At 45.1% G+C, this 18,589-nt stretch overlaps 2 pseudogenes; both read left to right on the top strand.

Annotated features, from left to right (window-relative positions):
• Nucleotides 1–1,298: 1,298 nt before the first annotated feature.
• On the top strand, nucleotides 1,299–1,399 carry LOC136835989 (U6 spliceosomal RNA; annotated as a pseudogene).
• A 1,487-nt stretch (nucleotides 1,400–2,886) lies between these two features.
• On the top strand, nucleotides 2,887–3,004 carry LOC136835972 (5S ribosomal RNA; annotated as a pseudogene).
• Nucleotides 3,005–18,589: the final 15,585 nt, after the last annotated feature.

The raw sequence follows: 18,589 nt of genomic DNA on the forward strand, positions 1-18,589 counted from the left end.
TGTAAGGGTGTTCAATGCTCTATGATAATCGGTAATGAATGTGTGGGATTGTCTGAGGGTGAGTGGAAGAAATATGAAGCCTATATGCTTAAATTGAGCGTGATAGGCTGAGGAAATCTTCCTCCTAGAGTGCATCCTTAGTTGGACAGTCAGGGTTTTCTCCTACTAGTAACCCTGTAATAAATTTATTACTAACCCTGTAGTTTGTTGCTGCAGAAGGTAATTCCTGGCTCGTGTGGAGTCAATGCGTGCTCTTGAAACTAAAGTGAATGCAATTCAAACGCATAGTGTTAGTGCTAGTGCCCCTAGTGTTGTGGAGGGGGCGCCAGATCGGCCCTATAATGCCTCTAGGCCTGGACCTCTGTCGAACTCCCAGGACCAGGGAGGGGGCATGTCGAAAGCCGCATGAGGGTTACGGGGCTTCCCACCGATCTGGCGTCCTTCCGGCAGGTCCTGATGACGCTACCCAGGCTGCCAGGGATCGTGCTCAGGCACGCATCCTGAAGGATTGCTTCTCGTCCTCCGACACGTCCTCCCCGCCCGGGGTTGAGCTCTCGGTTGGACTCTCGCCCTCTTAAGAGAAGCTTAGAGGAGAGGACGCCACGCCCTCTTCCTCTAGACGTTTGTACTCTTCCCGAAAGTTGCGTGGATATTCCTCTGCAGAAGAGAATAAAGTGTTTTTCGAATGATCACTCTACTCGACCCCCCTGTCGCGCTAAGGCAAGGGCTAGAGCTTCTTCCCCTGTGGAAGGAAGTATACGTCTCTCGCCCCTTTCCTTCTCTCAGGTTCAGCCCTTCTCCCGAGAGAGTGGCTTCTCCAACGCGTAAGATTTTGTTGGGTTTGCAACAACAGCTGGATGCTCTCATGAACCTTTCAAGATTCGAATCTGCCTGTTAAGAGGTACAGACTTTCACCTTCGTCTCTCCTAAAAATCGGGAACGATACAGAACGTATCTGTCGTCTAGAGAGAGTGTTTAGTGGCTTCCTATTCGCCTTCCCGAGTTGAGGTGTTGGCCTTTTCTCTTGTCGCGCGCCAGGAGCGCATCTTGCTCTTCGTGGCGCTTCTCACGCTTCACACGCTCCTCACCTTGACGCCGCGCGCGCTTAGCCATGACGCTTCACGCCGCCACGCTGTGACTCTCTTCTAGTACTTGCCACGGAGCCTCTCGCGCGTCACGCCATGACGCTCGCGCCGCTTCGCCGTATAGCTTCAAGTCTTGTGTTGACACCGCTCCAGTTGTTCATCATGTCGCACAACTACCCGCTTCAACATCTGATGTCCTTCTTAATTTAGCCAGTACTTGCTTCGCAGTACATATACTAATTGAACGATACAGAGAAGATTAGCATGGCTCTGCGCAAGGATGACACGCTAATCGTGAAGCGTTCCACATTTTTTATGTTTACTATATCTACTCTAGTTGAGCGACTTCTTCGTTCGCGGGAGTTCCCGACACGTATCGGGCGAATCGGAACTATTTTCACCACTCACTCAAGACCCACCAGCTGCGGAAGAACATCCTCTTTCGTCACAGCCTTTGTATGAAGAGAAACTTCTTCGTCTTCTTCTTCCTCTGATTATCAGACTCTGGCTTTTTTCTTAAGGATCTGTTTCCTGAGACTTTTCAACCGTCGGCCTCTCTCTCCACCTTCGCAGTTGTCTTTGTCTTAAGGGGAGCGTTTGTGAAAAAATCGGAAATAAAATTTTCTGGGATATTTTATATATGGCATCATACATATCCTGACTATCTTCTCAGAAAGTTTTATTTAAAAAGTTCGCCACAGTTAGAAGTTATAAACAAAACAGTAACCTATCATAGTCAAATTACATTTTTCATATAATGTAATGATATTGTCAGTATATTGGTGGTAATTTCCTTTTAGCTATGAAATAATATCTAATGCGATCTATGGCAACCCTGTGGACATAGTATGCATCAGCTTAAAGACAGGAATGCCGCAGGGCAGTCAGTGGCAGTCAGTCAGTAGCAGCTCAGAGCTTGACTAAGTAAAACGTCGCTGGCCAACCTCAGCCGTGTTTTGACACTCGCTTCATTTAGCTTCATTTAGCGAAGTTATATTACTTTGCAGGTCTATTTTTTGGCTTTTCATTATGTCATAAAACATCAAACTGTGTAACGGCAAGCAAATAAATACACAGAGAAGCAAAAATATCGTTTTTCTCAAAACTAAAGTTATTGACATTCAAACTGCATCTCCTTCATAACGGTTGCACCGATCTCAGATACAAAAAGTAAACGAAAGCTAAATGTTTGCATAACAAAGGGGCTTCCATGGGAAGCAACACGAGACCCGCACCACGAGAGAGAGTTTTTTCCGAAGGAATGTCACTTCCAAGAGTAGCAAGTGACTCCCTTCATCTCCAGACTCCCTTTGCAACCAGGCTTCATTTTGCACAAGCCTGGAAAGAGTGAGGGGCAGACGTTTGGTCCCTCCTACTGTTAGAGAGAGGTTACTTGATTCCCTTCCTGTCTCCTCTTTTGTTTTTTGTTTCCCAACTGCCTTCCTGTCAAACAGAAAATTGTTTGACCCTGCTCTAACAGATGTTCGAGCGGAGAGCAGTGGAACAGATCTTGACTCGGTGTTCCCTGGGATTTTACTACAGATTGTTTCTAGTCCCAAAACTTTCAGTAGGCTGGAGACCCGTCTTGGACGTCAACAGGTCGAACAACTTGGTCCGAAGGAAAAGTTCAAGATGGAGACCTCGCAGCCAATACTAGGAGCCCTTCATCCCGGGATTGATGGTATCTTTGGATCTCAAGATACTTATCTTCACGCCCCAATTCATCCACGTTTGGTGAAGTATCTCAGGTTGTCTTGGGGACTAGACGCACCAGTTCAGGGCTCTCTGCTTTGGACTCTGCATTAACAGCCATACCACGTTGAAAACACCGCTTTCGTCCGATCAGCGAAGTTAAGCAACGTTGGGTCTGGTCAGTACTTGGATGGTTGACCGCCTGGGAACACCAGATGCTGTTGGCGTCACATTTTGCTCCCGAGGGTGTTTACACGTCTCATGAAAAACGTTGCGATGCAGTTGCATCTGTCGCACGCCAGGATCTCACTCTACTTGGACGACTGGTTGATTCTGAAAGCGCCGTCGGCTAAGGTATCTGGAGGACCTTCAGTTGACTCTGCAACTCGTGAAGTCCCTGGGACTTCTGGTCTGTGGAGAAGTCGCAGCTGATCCCCTCACTGTCCATTGTGTCTGGGAATTCAGATCTATTCAGCGGCTTTTATAGCGTCTCCGTCGCAAGAACGGCAACTTCTATGTACGAAAAAGTTTAGGCCTTCTTGGAAAAGGAAACATGCTAGGTGAAGGAAGGAATGAGTCTGCTGGGGACCATTTCCTTGCTGGAGAAGTTTGTTTTCTGGGGAGTCTGCATCTCAGGCCTCTTCAGTTCTTTTTGTTGGAGAACTGACAAAGCAAGGAAGACTTGAAAGAGGAATTGAGAATTCTTCCTTATATAAAGAGGATCTGTGGTGGTGGCTCGATCCAACGGAATTGCAGAAAGGGATCTCCCTCAAGCTTCTGAACCCCAACCTAGTGTTGTTTTTCCGACGGGTCGTCAACAGGTTGGGGGCAACACTAGAGGGAGAGGAAGTGTTAGGAACCTGGAGAGAGGAACAGGTGTCCTGGCACATCGACTTTCAAAGATTTGGCGGCTATCTTTTAGCTCGCCAATTTCTTCGAGGTCCAAGTTTGCAATCGTGTAGTTCTAGCAAACTCTGGGACAATACTACTTGTTCCTGTTCAGCCTTGCAAGAGAGATTATTCTTTGAGCCTATGCTCGCAACATTTCGATTCTCACAAGTTTTGTTGCAGCGGTCGAAAATGTTCGAGCAGACCTGCTCTGTTGGCGCCATCAACTCCTGCCGAAGGAATGGACCCTTCATCAGGAGGTTTGCCAAGATTTTTGGAAATTTTGGGGTCGCCATCTTGTGGATATTTTCACGACCTCAAGAACAGCGAGGCTCCCTCTATAAAGCTCATCTGTACTCGACCCTGGGGCAGTTGCGATAGTTGCTCTTCCTGGGATTGACGGAATAGATGTTTACGCCTTTTTCCCGTTCTAAATTCTGGGAGAAGTCATACGCAAGTTCGCGGCCTCACAAGGGACGAGGTTGACTCTCATCCCCACGTTTTGGCCTTCGAACCACTGGTTCTCGGAGTTTCTCTTCTGGGTGGTAGACGTTCCTATGAGAGCAGACCTGCTCATACAAACCCACTTCACGAGATATCTTTGAATCTCCCCGCTCTGAACCTGACTGCTTTCAGACTATCGAAACTTGGTCAGAGCGAAGGGGTTTTTCTGGCCAGGTGGCACGGGCCATCGCTAGAGCCAGAAGTTCTTCATCTAAAGGATATATCTAGCGAAGTGAGCAACCTTCAAAGGTTGGTGTAGAAAGAAGGGTTTTTCCTCTTCCTCTATCACTGTGAGCCAGGTTGCGGATTTTCTCCTTTACTTAAGAGAAAACTCGATATAGCAGTTCCGACTATCAAGTGTTATCGGAGCATGCTTTGATTGTATTCAGACACAGAGGATTAGCTTTGTCTGACAATAAGGACCTCCACGATCTTACGAGCTCTTTCAAGACGTCCAAGGTTCCTCAGCTGATTTCCCCTGCTTGGAACTTGGACGTAATGCTCAAGTTTTTGATGTTTAGTCCTTTTGAGCCTCTCCACTCTGCATCTCTTAAGGATGTTACTCGAAACGGCATTCCTTTGCGAAGAGAGTGAGAGAAGTTCGAGGCCGTCATGTGGGCTTCAAGGAACACAATGCTGTCTTTTCTTTAAGCCCTAAGTTCTTGGCTAAGAATGATAGGTCTTCTAACCCTTGGCCTAGACACTTTGAAATTAAAGGTTTAGCAGACCTTATTGGACAGGAACCTGAGGGAGTTCTATGTCCAGTTAGAGCTCTCAAGTACTACCTTAAACAACACAGGACACTCGTGGTCCATTGGATGTTTTATGGTGTTCTGTGAGGCAACCAGTTAAACCTATGTCGAAGAATGCACTGGCATTCTTCATTAGGGACGTCATTAAGGACGCACACTCTAGTTGTGACAACTCCAACTTCAAGTTGTTGAGAGTTAACGCTCACGCAGGTGAGGGCAGTTGCTACCTCCATGAAATGTTCAAGAAAAATATGGTACTCAGTGACATTTTTAGTGCCACATTTTGGCGAAGTCAATTCGGTGTTTGCCTCACACTCTTGGCAAGATGTTTAGGTAGCATACGAAATTGCTTTTCGCTGGGACCATACTTTGCTGCTTCAGCAACCTTGGGGACAGGGGTAACTCTGATCCTATCCCCTTTTTAATTGTGTTTTGTGGTTGTTGGGTCGACTACTGGAGGCAGTCTTCCCAATCCTTTGCAAACTAACGCTTTAGGTGTTGGTTAGGTGGTTAGTAATGCTCTTTTGTCCTCTTTGTATGGGCTATGATCTAGTCACATTGTGGTCACGCCCCGTTGACAGATCATCTAGAAGTCGCCAGCTATATAGGTCACTACCTCGCTGGGGTCTCTAGTAAAGCAGAAGCAGACTAGAGTGACAGTAACCACTCAGTCAGCTACGCTATCAGATAAGGAACCAAAATAATTTTACCAATAATTGGTTTTTTCCTAATTCTTGGCTGTCTCTACCCCCTCCAAAGGTGGTATTCAGCTATATATATATATCTGGCAGGTAAGTCTCATGAACAAAATGATATTTTAATGATAAAATAAAGTTTGTTCATACTTACCTGGCAGATATATATATTTATATTGCCCTCCCTCCTCCCCTCAGGAGACAGTGGCGTTAGAAAATCTGAATAGAAAATGGGAATGGTTCCTGATACCCCGCCTCCCAGCGCGGGAATGGGTACTAACCACCTGACCGGCCACTTTGCAGCCGCTAAATTTGAAATTTGTCGGACCTTCGGAGAATACAGCTATATATATATCTGCCAGGTAAGTATGAACAAACTTTATTTTATCATTAAAATATCAATTTTTTTTTTATCTTAAGTGTTACTGTACTGTATTACATGTAATGCAGTACAGTAACATGATACTGTATTGTATTACTGTATATATTATTACTGTATGTATACTGTATTCTTTAAAATTTAAAGCTTGCCAATCACGTCATATACTATAGCTACTTTACCACAGAAAATTAGCCCCTCTTATATGGTACTGTAAACGTACCTACTGAAGTCATACTGCTTAACAGTTGTCCCTGTTAATAGAGTAAAGGGTGGGTTGTTAAGAGTACCGGGAGGGTTTTAAAAAGTCCAAATACTGTACACGTTAAATGAATAAATATGCTGTTCGTACTTCGCGGAATTTCAATTATCGCGGCCGGTCTTGGAACCTATCTCCCGCGATGAACGAGGGGTCACTGTAATATGAAATTTTTATATAAGTGACTTACCCAGTAATTACTTAGCTAAGAGTTTCTGCTCGAACGGCAGCTTGAATTTTGAAATTCGTGCAAGCGATTGTTTGGTTTTGTGTAGGTGACAAGACCCCGCCCACCTTCAGGGTAAGGCAGAGGAACAACTAAACCTCTGCCGCTTGATTCGTCCACACATGGTGTTGAGTAAGCAGCTTGGTATGACATTTGTTGTTACTTCGCATCCGGTGAAGTATTTTTTGTATGGTAGCCTTTCGGCATTGCTTTTTTCCTGAATTACACTGTTTTACTGATTTTGACTATTGGCTTAGTATGTCAGACATTAGCTCCTCTCGTTTCCGGTATTGCAGCAAAGGCTGCAATACCCGGTTAACGAAAATGACTAACGACTTGCATACCCTGTGCTCAAATTGCAGGGGACAAGTTGGTACCAAAAACCCCTCGAAGTAGGTTCCTTCATGTGGTGAGGGGGTAAGGGGCCCTGGCTTTTCTTCTTCGTTCTTACGAAGAATAAGAGCCTGGGCCGTGACGGATCACCTACAAACCTTTCGATTTAAATGGCGTGGAAATTTTCACTTTCGTACAAATTTCTTGGACCTGGTAAATAGGAAAAGGTATCATAGCTGGGATTGGGTTTATATCCGGTTAAATAGTGAGAACCGTGGCAGGACCATCAACTGCCTGATAATGTTCGACCTGAGTTTTCAGGCGGAACTATTCTACGGACTGGACCACGGATTCCAGGGGTCTAGTTCTGGGAATAGGACTCTCGGCACTCTGTCCGGTTTGCCCATAATGTGATTAGGGTGGGGATGATTGTATTCTAGTAATGCTCTCAGTCCTATCAAGCGGGTTGGCTTACTCTTGAGCCACTCTAATCATGTTGTGCCATCCCCTTTGGGGTAGGGTAGGGATGCGGACATTTGGGAGTCGGTTCTCACTTGTGCCATTAGTGGAGGAATGAACTCCATGAAAGGCTGATGATATCTTTTTAAGATTTTCAGGTTCTTTTTTTTTTTTTTTTTTCCAATACTTTTATCTTTATGGACGGTATAAATAAGGATATAAGTACCCCTGGACCCTGTGATGATAACCAATCGGCACAGACAAAGACCTCTGCAACCTCGTCTCGGAATACGCGTACGGAAAACCCAAATAAACATTCCAGTGTAATAACACTGAAACCCTATGCTCCAGTACGGAGCAAAGGGAAATTTAATGGAAATGGTGATTGTGAAATTGGACCAGGAATATACAGGGATATTTTAAAGTGTTGTGGCCGAGAGCCTAAGATTAGTCCCGAAGGCAAAGGAAAGCTGACGGTTGAATCTACCTCGGCTAAAGAAAGTGAAAATCTAAAATCATTGTCTCGCCTTGGAGGAGTCAAAGTGGAATGTGGCGTACGTGCCTGTTGGAACCACTCCAAGGGTATGATATTTGCCCCACAGCTCATGACATATTCTGAGGAAAAGTTAGTGGAAGAATTGAAAGATCAAGGAGTAATAAAAATAGAAAGAGTGAAGAAAAAAGTAAATGGGGACCTAGTCCCACTTCCCAACTTGATAATCACTTTTAATTCCACTCGATTGCCTAATATAGTGAAGGCAGCCTGGTTACGCTTCAAGGTCAAACAATACATCCCAAGGCCGAGGAGATGCTTTCATTGCCAGGAATTTGGACACATGTTAGGGTCGTGCAGGCAGAAACTGCAAGGCAAACCTGCCATTTGTGTCAAGTGCAGCGAACCAGAGCATGGCATATGTAACAAGCATGCCAGGTGTGTACATTGTGGAGAGAATCACACTGCATCTTCAATAAATTGTGATGTATACATCATGGAAAAGGAGATTCAATCATTAAGGGTAACTGAACGATTTTACATTTAGAGAGGCAAGAGAGAGAGTTTAAACTTGTATGTTAGACCAGGAATATCCTTTGCCAGTGTAGCCAACCGAAAAGGAGAAAGAATCTAAACATAAAACCAAACGTGTACAAAGGCCAATGGCTAAACATAAAACCAGTGCCAGTGGCTGCTGGCACTTTTACCTCTTCGGAGGCTGTGCCAGTGGCTGCTGGCACTTTTACCTCTTCGGAGGCTGTGCCAGTGGGCTGGCACTTTTACCTCTTCGGAGGCTGCCAGTGGTTTCTGGCGTTCTGGAGGCTGCGCCAGTGATGGCTGGCAGGCATTGCTGGCGCTTCTGCCTCTTTGGAGGCTATGCCAGTCATTGCTGGTGCTTCGCCCTCTTTGGAGGCTGCGCCAGTGGTTGCTGGCCCCGGAGGCTGCGCCAGTCATTGCTCGACTCATCGGAGGCAGTGCCGGATGTAGCTGGCACTGCTGATCTTCACACCCTCCTCAGGAGACATCAGCTTTGTCTGGTGTCCCTGAAACCGACAACCCCTAAAAAGGAAGGCCGCATACAAACAATCGGTCTCCTTCTAGAAACAAGGAGCAAGGTAGCAAGCTGAAAGCGCGTAAAAGAGGCTCCAATATTACAGCCTCTAAAGGAAAATAAAATTCATTAACTTTCTCCAGTGGAACTGTCAGGGATTGAGAGCAAAGTGGGAAGAATTGAGACTGCTTGTATCAGAAGTGTCTCCTGTTTGTATAGCTCTGCAGGAGACCATGATTGGTAACAACATGTGCCCCAGCCCACGAGAGTATACATCTTATTACTCCACCTAGAATTTAAATATGGGAAGTCATGGAGGTGTCGTTTTGTATGTTCAAAATGATAACTCACAAAATCCTATTAATATCCAGTCAACTTTGCAAGTAATAGGTGTACAGATCCATCTACAAAAAAAATATACAGTATGCTCTCTCTATCTACCACCAAATGAAGTCTTCCCAATCAATGAATTTAAATCTCTTATCCAACAGTTACCACGTCCCTTTATTATTTTGGGAGATATGAATTGCAGAAGCCCTCTTTGGGGTGATATTGTCACCAACCAAAGAGGAAGATGCCCAAGTTCCATCATAGAAGGTGAAAATGTGGGGATCCTCAACTCTGGGGAGTCTACACATTTTCACGCTCAAACAGGCATTTTATCGGCAATTGATCTATCTGTACGCAGTGATGACTGCCTTCTAGATTTTAATTGAGAGTTATAAATGATAGATTCACCAGTGACCATTTCCCAATAGTGGTGAGTTCAGCATCAAGTCCTCCATCTTCCAGGCTACCTAGATGGAATACAAAAAAGCTGATTGGGCAACATTCCAGGAGCAAAGCTCAATAGATGACTCTGCTGATGACTTTCCCAGCGTAGATGATGCTTTTGAATTTTTAAGTACAACATTGTTCTCGGCTGGTCTTCAGTCCATACCCAGGACATCAGGCGATTTATCCGCCGACCGGTTCCTGGTGGACTCGTAAATGCCAGGAAACTCATAGAACTATGAGGTCTGCATACACAAGATACCGAGGCGAAAATGTGAGTATTACCGTGTAGAATTTCGAAAAGCAAGAGCTCATTTTCGTTTGGAAATCAAAAAGCAAAGTTTAAAAAAAGAATCTTGGACAATCTTTATTTCTTCAGTAAATTGAAAACTCCTCTAACACTAGTTTGGAAGAGAGTTAGAAAAATAGCAGGCAAGTTTACTCCCTGTCAACCTCCAGTTATCAAGATCAATGGTTGTGAGGTAGCAGACCCCAGTTAGTTGCAAATGAGTTTGCTAATCGTTTTGCTAATGTTGCAAAGAAAACGATGATCGACCATACTCGGCTCAAAGGCAGCAGATGGAACAAGTTGAAATAGATTTTAATACGTTGAGACATGCGAAATACAATGATCCGTTTACGATGAGGGAATTTCTATCGGCCCTAAATAAATGTAATGAATCAGCTCCTGGACTGGATGATATAACATATTCAGTGATTAAGCAAACCCCTGAAAATACCAAACAATTCATATTGAGCCTTATTAACAGAATTTACAGGGAGCATATCTTCCTAAGATCTGGGAGATGTTAAAATTATTGCTGTTTGAAACCTGAAAAGACTCGTTTAAAGTAGAAAATTATCGTCCAGTTGCACTATCATCATGTTTGTGCAAGATCATGGAAAAAATGGTAAACACACGCTTGATGTGGTACTTAGAACGGGTAAATATCTGTCCCCAGCACAGTGTGGCTTCCAAAGCATGCACTCCACAACTGATGTTCTATGAATGGAGTCTTCAATATGTGAAGCTTTTGCCAACCAGCAACATCACATCACGGTCTTCTTTGATTAGGAGAAGGCTTATGATACAACATGGAGGTATGGCATTTTGAGGATCCTTCATGAATGTAACCTGAGGCAATTTGCCCCTCTTCATTAAGGCTTTTATTAAAAATAGGCTATTTCAGGTCCTGGTTGGAGCAACAATGTCAGAATTATTCAGTCAAGAAGAAGGAGTACCACAAGGAAGTGTTTTAAGCGTAACATTGTTTGCCTTGGCAATCAATGGGGTTTCCAAAATAATTCCCTCAGATATAACATATACCCTTTTTATTGATGACCTTTCAATCTCCTTTGCAGCTTCAAGGATGGCAGTGGCTGAACGTCGCCCTCAGCTCTGCATCGACAATATAGTGAAGTGGGCTGAGGTTAATGGTTTTAAATTTTCTACTAGTAAAACGGTAACTATGCACTTTTGTCGCATAAGAGGATTTCATCCTGATCCAGATCTATTTATTCATAGGCAAAGAATTCCATGTGAAGGTGAAACGAGGTTCCTTGGGTTGATTTTCGATAGTAAGCTGACCTGGATCCCAAATCTGAAGTATATTAAGACCAAATGCTTGAAAGCGATGAATTTGCTGAAAGTTCTGTCTCATACTGTGTGGGGTGCAGACAGAACTCAGATGTTGAGATTGTATAAAGCCCTGGTCTTTTCAAAAGTTAACGTATGGATGCGAAGTTGACACGTCTGCAAAGCCCAATAGCCTTGAAATGCTCAACTCGATTCATCATGGTATCAGCATTTAAATCATCTCCCATTGAGAGCATGTTGGTAGATGCTGGTGAGGTGCCACTGATCTTCATTACAAGCGTCTGCTGGTTCGGAGCTGGTATAGATTCCAGAGGCTACCTAAGTCTTTGACCAGCATATGTATGAGAAGGGAAAGGCATTGGCATTATTATGAAAATCATCCCAAGCAACCGCATCCGTTTGCTTTTAGAGTAAACTTGATTCTCAGGGAATTGAATATGCTTAGGGTGAAGATTCTACCAGTAAAGTATTCTGTTATTCCCCCTGAAATTTCCAGAGGTAGAATTCTGCAAGTATTTTAATTTCACCAAGTCAGAATTGTCATGTGAGGCCATGCGGTCAATATTTTTAGAACATTCGATGGAACGTGGCACCTGCACACCAATCTTCACGGATGGCTCAAAGTCTGATGCTGGCGTCGGCTTTGGTGTAGCCTTCCCTGATATAGGGAGGAGTGGAAGGTTATCATCCGTTGCCTCAATTTTTACTGCCGAGATAAATGCAATTTTAAAAGCTTTAAAGGAGATTTTCATTCATAATGGAAACAATTTTATTATATATAGTGATTCAAAACGTGTACTTCAGGCACTGGAATCTGTTAATCCTTTAAACCCCCTGATTTTAGAAGTATTAGAATGGTTGTTTTTATTGAAAAGAAGAGAGAAAGAAGTTAAGTTCTGTTGGGTGCCTTCCCAATCGGGATGTATATCCTGTAGTAGGACAAACAATAAAAAAAACGTGGGCAGTGCCAGTGGGAGAATATTTTAACAAATAGAAAAATGCGTAGTATTGCATCATCTGTCTCTCCTTGGTCATATCCCCATATGCCAAGGAGACAGGAGACAGTGCTGTGCAGGTTGAGGATTGGACATACAAGACTCACGCATGGGTTCTTGATGTCCCGTGCGAATCCTCCAATTTGTGAAGACTGTGCTGTACCCCTGAGTGTGGGACATTTGCTGGTTGAATGTCCCACACTTAGGAATTTGAGACAAAGGTTCCTGTCTTGGGAACGAGATGTTGATAATTTTAATCTTGCTTTGTATATAGAATATATGAAGAAATTTATTTATATACGTATCATGTAGATACTTTTATATGAAATTTATTTTAAACCTATTTCTTTTTATTCAAATATTTACATGCATACCTTTTAGATATTTTTATATGGATTTTTTTTTTTTTAACTTACCTTTTTTTTTTAAATTTAAATATTTATATACATAACTTTTAGATATTTTTATATGAAATTTATTTTAAACTTAATTTTTATATCTAAATTTGTTTCGGCATCAATAACCTAGATGTTATGACACCAGATTTAATAAACAAATCAATCAGTCAGTTGTACCAATAACCTGACTTGCAACAAACGCAGGGATTGGGATGAACGTAAATGGAAGACCTTGGCTTCTCATTTAAATAAACTGGAGAGAGATCGCAAGAGGAAGACAGCAGCTAAAGCCAGCGAGAAATTAGTTAGTCGGATGGCTCTTAAGTCTAGTGATGTAGATATTCCTGCTGTATCTCCTCCTATTATTCCTGTATCCTCTGTATCACTCCATACACCTACTGGCTCCCGCACTTCTGAGCCTGATCGCTTCACCAGCGTGGAAAATAAATTTGATCAGAGATTAAATATGGTGGTAGGTATAGTGGCCCAGTTAGGGGCATCTATGCGAGTCCTTATGGATAAGTTTGACAAGAAAAGTGAAATTGAAGCATTAGTGGAGGAGGTGGCCGTTCGTCCCACTGATTCTCTTAGGCATTGGTCACTGCCATACTCCCCTGAACCAGGGAGGAGGCATACCGTTAGCTCAAGGGAGGTCAGTGGGGTCTGCCCAAAAAGCAGTCGCCCCTTCAGACCAGCCTGTTGCATCCCAGGTTGCGACCAGAGACAACAGCTGGAAGGGCGTCTCGGACGTGCATCAGCTATTGTCTAGTTCTGGAGATTTTTGTTGAACAGAAGGTGCCAGTGGCTTTTTCTGACAAGTCACACCCTTTGAAGAGGCATTCTTCTTCCAAGGATCTAGCTCCTCGACTGCTCAGCCTTCTTGCAGTGAGTGGGATAGCCCAGAGTGCATCTCCTCTCCTGGACGCCAGGAACGAGTGTATAGTCACTCCTTTTCATCTAAGAAGCGTTTCCTTTCAGGCTCCAAGCGCCCTGCTCCTCGTGAAAGATGAAGTTTCTGTCTAAGCACCCGGATTGGGCCGAGCACCCTGTTTGATGAGTGCTTTTCGTACGATCAGTGCCCATAGTGGCACGGCCGAGTGCCGTGAATTACCTGAACGCCTGCCTTCGGTTGAATGTCCTGAAGCGCCTGAGCTTCCTGAAGCACCCGAGCCCCTGCAGCACCCAAGTTCCTTGACGCATCCACTCGCTCTAGAACTCCAACACATCAACATGCATCTACTCCTCCTCTTGCTGCCAGTGCCTTGGGGGAACCAGCCAGTGTTTTGACGTCTGCTTTGAAGCTTCAAGCGCTAGCTTCGTCCATTTCAGCAACGAATTGTCCATCGGCCTTGAATTTGGATCCAGCTTTGGCTTCTCTTCAGCGCAAGTTGGATAGCGTTCTGCAACTGCACAGATCATCGATTGCTAAGGCACCTCCATCAGATCCTCCCTTGTTTCCTGTTTCGTCGGAAGAAGAAGATTTTGACCAAGATTCTCCAGCGACTCTTGCATGTCCCTTCTGAGATTTTTCCTTCAGGACTTCTCAGAGTTCTTCTCTCCTGCGTGTCCTACGTCCCTGCTTCATCCTTTATGATGAGCAGTCAGCCTTCGGACACTGCCGGACTCCCTAAATTGGTTCTCTCGTCCTTGTCTAAGAAGGCCCTTTGTGAAGTGGAGAACTGGTGTCCTGAGAAGAGGGAGCAGGGGAATGCTTGCTTTAGTGTTCCTCCTTGTCTTTCTAGGTCTCATTACCTATCCTATGCTACCGGAGAAGCTCCTTCCCTGGGAGTGGCCTGCCTTCTCCCAGGGGGACTTCTCTGGTCTCATTGATGCGGGACGTAGATCCGTTCCTGCCTCAGCGAAGGTATTCTTTTCAGCATGAGATGGACCACCTTCTGAAAAGTCTTTTTAAGACTTTTGAAGTTTCAAGTTTTATGGACTGGTGTTTAGGTGCTCTTGCCAAGAAAGTTCAGGATCCATCGCTTCCGACTGACTGTGCTTCGGAACTTCTTGGTTCTCTTTCCTACGCTGACAAAGCGGTCAGAGACAGTTGGCAGGAAGTTGCTTCGCTATACGCAATGGGCATGCTAGAGAAAAGGGAACTGGGGTTTCCTTTATGTCTAAGGGCGTGACAGCATCTCAAAAATCAGCACTTTCATTTTCTCTGCTGGACAAGCATCGTCTTTTCCCACGGATGACCGTTAGTGAGGTCACTTCTAGTCTGCATAAGAAGTCTACCCAGGATCTTCTGACACAGTCGACAAAGCATTAGAGAAATTGGACCGCCATACCCACCGGGACTACTCCTCTCTAGTCGAGGCCCTTTCGTGGGGGCAGGCAGAGATCTCAATCCAGGCCCAGGGGATCAGTTAGGTTCACACCCTGAACCATCAAGTAAGAGCCCAGTTCTCCATACCCCAGTGGGTGCGAGGCTCCTTCTCTTCTGGGAGAGATGGAGCTTGAGAGGGGCAGACCAGTGGGTGGTCAAAGCACTCAGGGAGGGATATTCTATCCCCTTCAGGGAGAGGCCTCCCTTGCCCAACACTCCTGCCGCATTGACGGCCTACTCCGAAGGATCGGAGAGGTATTCGGCCCTCTCAGAGGAGGTTTCCTCTCTCATCAGCAAGAAGGCCATAGAACTAATCAGCAACTCCGAGTCGTAGGGGTTTTACAACCGGCTCTTTGTAGCGCCCAAGTCTTCAGTGGGGTGGAGACCGGTGCTCGACTTGTGTGATTCGAATGCCTTCATAGAGAAAACAAAATTCACTATGGAGACAACACAGTCGGTACTTGCATCCATCTGTCAGGGGGACTGAATGATCTCCCCAGATATGCAAGACGCATACTTTCATATCCCTATTCACGAAGATTCAAGAAAATACCTCAGGTTTGTCTTCAGGGGTCTAGTTTATCAGTTCAGAGCACTCTGTTTTGGCCTCTCCACTGCCCCACAAGTTTTAACGAGGGTACGCGCTTCCCTCGCGGGTTGGCTTCATCTAGCAGGGGTGAAGATCTCACTCTATTTATACGATTGGCTGCTTCGCTCTCCCACAAAGGAACGATGCACGAAAGACTTACAGAATATGATTTGCATGACTCAAGAATTAGGACTTTTGAATCACCAGAAATCGCAACTAACTCCTACTCAGGGAATTCTCTATTTGGGATTCGGATAGACTCTTGGAGTTTTCGGGCTTTGCCGTCCCCAAGAGAGTGGAGGACTGTTTAAGGTCGACCTGTTTCTCGCCCTTCTTTTGTGCTCAGCAACTCTAGGCACACTGGCCTCATTGGAGCAGTTTGTAAGGGTCAGGTGACTGCACATGAGGCCGCTACAGTTTTACCTGAGAGCCTGCTGGGATTGGAAAGTACATCAAGATCTTCACTTCTTTCCAGTCATAGCAGAGATAAAGAAGGACCTGGGTTGGTGGAGGCCCGAAGAAACATTGACGGAGAGGAAATCTCTTCTCCCATTGAGCCCCGACCTTGACTTCTTTTCTGATGTGACGGATCTAGGTTGGGGAGCACTCCTCAGGAACTGAGAAATTCTCCCAAAGGTGGTCCCCGAAGGAGAAACAACTTCATATTAACATACGAGAGTTGAAGGCAGTTCACCTGGGACTAAGACATTTTGCAACAGAAGTCTGCAACAAGACGATCACGGTGCATGCAGACAACACCACAGCCTTGGCCTGCATAAAACTTCAAGGGGGAACTCACTCGTCCTCTTTGTGTGAGATAGCAAGAGACCTGTTGTGCTGGGCAGATCAGAACTGAACCCAATTAGTCAGGAGGTTTATCCAAGGCAAATGCAATGTCCTAGCAGACGAATTGAGTCGCCGGAATCAGGTCCTTCCGATGGAATGGATGTTAGACCATCGGGTTTTGCTCCAACCCATGGAGAGTGTGGGGACAACGGACCGTAGACTTGTTTGTACATCTCAGAAACACTGCCTACCTCTGTTCTGCTACCCCTGTCCTGGACCCTCTCGCGTGGGCAACAGGTGCAATGATCCAAGATTGGTCAAATTTGGACCTTTACACTTTTCCTCCCTTCGGGATGATAAGGGAAGTTCTCGAAGTTCCACTCTCACAACAACGTAAAGATGACTCTGATGGCATCTTTTGGCCACAAAAGGAATGGTTCCCAGACCTTCTGGATCTCCTCATAGGCTTTCCAAGGCTCCTCCCTGCTATTCCAAGTGTTCTCAGATGACCGCACTGCAGGATATTCCACCAAGGCCTATCCACTCTGGCCCTGACAGGCTTATGACTGTCAGTAGACTTGTCCAAGTGAAAGGATTTTTGCGATCGACGGCGGAGGCCATTGCCAAGTGTAGATGTGACTTGTCCAACAAGCTCTACCAGGTAAAGTGGAAATTTTGTAGGACCTGGTGCAGAAGAAACAGTGTTTCATCTTCTCAGACATCTATCCCTCAAATAGTGGACTTTCTTCTGTACTTGAGGTCTTCACTAGGAAGGTCTTCTTCCACCATAAAAGGTTACAGAGCAATGCCCAGCTCTGTTTTCCATCATAGAGGCCTCGACGTTTCTTCCAATCAAGATATTTTGGACTTAATTAAGTAGTTCGATACCACCAGATCTAGAAAGGAGGAGAATTTACTTGGAATCTAGATGTGGTACTTAAGTGGTTATCTAGTGAGCTCTTTTTGCATTCTTCCTCACTGAAGAATTTGATTAGGAGAACTATTTTCCTCATAGCGCTGGCCACTGTGAAGAGAGTAAGTGAGCTTCAAGCGACCGACAGGAGGATCGCTTTTCAAATGGAGACGCAGTTTGTTCTCTCTTATTAAGTTTTTTAGCGAAGAACGAGAACCTTTCACACCCTTGGCCTCGTTCTTTCACCATGAAGAGCCTGTCTGATATTTTAGGCACGGAAGAGGAGGAAAAAGTGCTATGTACGGTGAGAGCCCTCTGGTACTACCTGCACCGAACCGAGAAAATTAGAGGGCAGTTTTCTAATTTGTGTTGCTCGGTTAAAAATCCTTCTAGACCTTTATCTAAGAATGCCGTTTCCTTCTTCTTGAGGGATCGTATTATAGAATCTCACTCCCAAGTGGGGGAAAATAACTTAAAAGTCATGAAAGTCAAAGCTCATGATGTAAGGGCAGTTGCTACATCAGTAGCTTTCAAGAACAATATTTTTTTATCCTCCACTCTGCAGGCAACATACTGGAGAAGCAAGACAGGATTTGTGATGCACTGCCTGCGGGATGTGGAAACTGTTTACGAAAACTGCAGTACCTTACAACCGATGTCTGTAGCTGGCGTAGTGATGGGTGAGGCAGAATGTGGAAGCTGTTTACGAAAACTGCAGTACCTTACGACCGATGTCCGCAGCTGGCGTAGTGATGGGTGAGGCAGAATGTGGAAACTGTTTACGAAAACTGAACCTTCGAACCGATGTCGCAGCTGGCGAGTGATGGGTGAGGCAGAATGTGGAAACTGTTTAGAAAAACTGCAGTACCTTACGACCGATGTCTGTAGCTGGCGAGTGATGGGTGAGGCAGAATGTGGAAACTGTTTACGAAAACTGCAGTACCTTACGACCGATGTCTGTAGCTGGCGTAGTGATGGGTGAGGCAGAATGTGGAAGCTGTTTACGTAAACTGCAGTACCTTACGACCGATGTCTGCAGCTGGTGTAGTGATGGGTGAGGCAGAATGTGGAAACTGTTTGTGAAAACTGTACCTTACGATCGATGTCCGCAGCTGGCAGTGATGGGTGAGGCAGGATGTGGAAACTGTCTACGAAAACTGCAGTATACGACCGATGTCTGTAGCTGGCGTAGTGATGGGTGAGGCAGAATGTGGAAGCTGTTTACGTAAACTGCAGTACCTTACGACCGATGTCTGCAGCTGGTGTAGTGATGGGTGAGGCAGAATGTGGAAACTGTTTGTGAAAACTGCAGTACCTTACGACCGATGTCTGTAGCTGGCGTAGTGATGGGTGAGGCAGAATGTGGAAACTGTTTACGAAAACTGCAGTACC

This window comes from Macrobrachium rosenbergii, chromosome 55, assembly GCF_040412425.1.
Source record: "Macrobrachium rosenbergii isolate ZJJX-2024 chromosome 55, ASM4041242v1, whole genome shotgun sequence".
In the NCBI taxonomy this organism is placed as follows: domain Eukaryota; kingdom Metazoa; phylum Arthropoda; class Malacostraca; order Decapoda; family Palaemonidae; genus Macrobrachium; species Macrobrachium rosenbergii.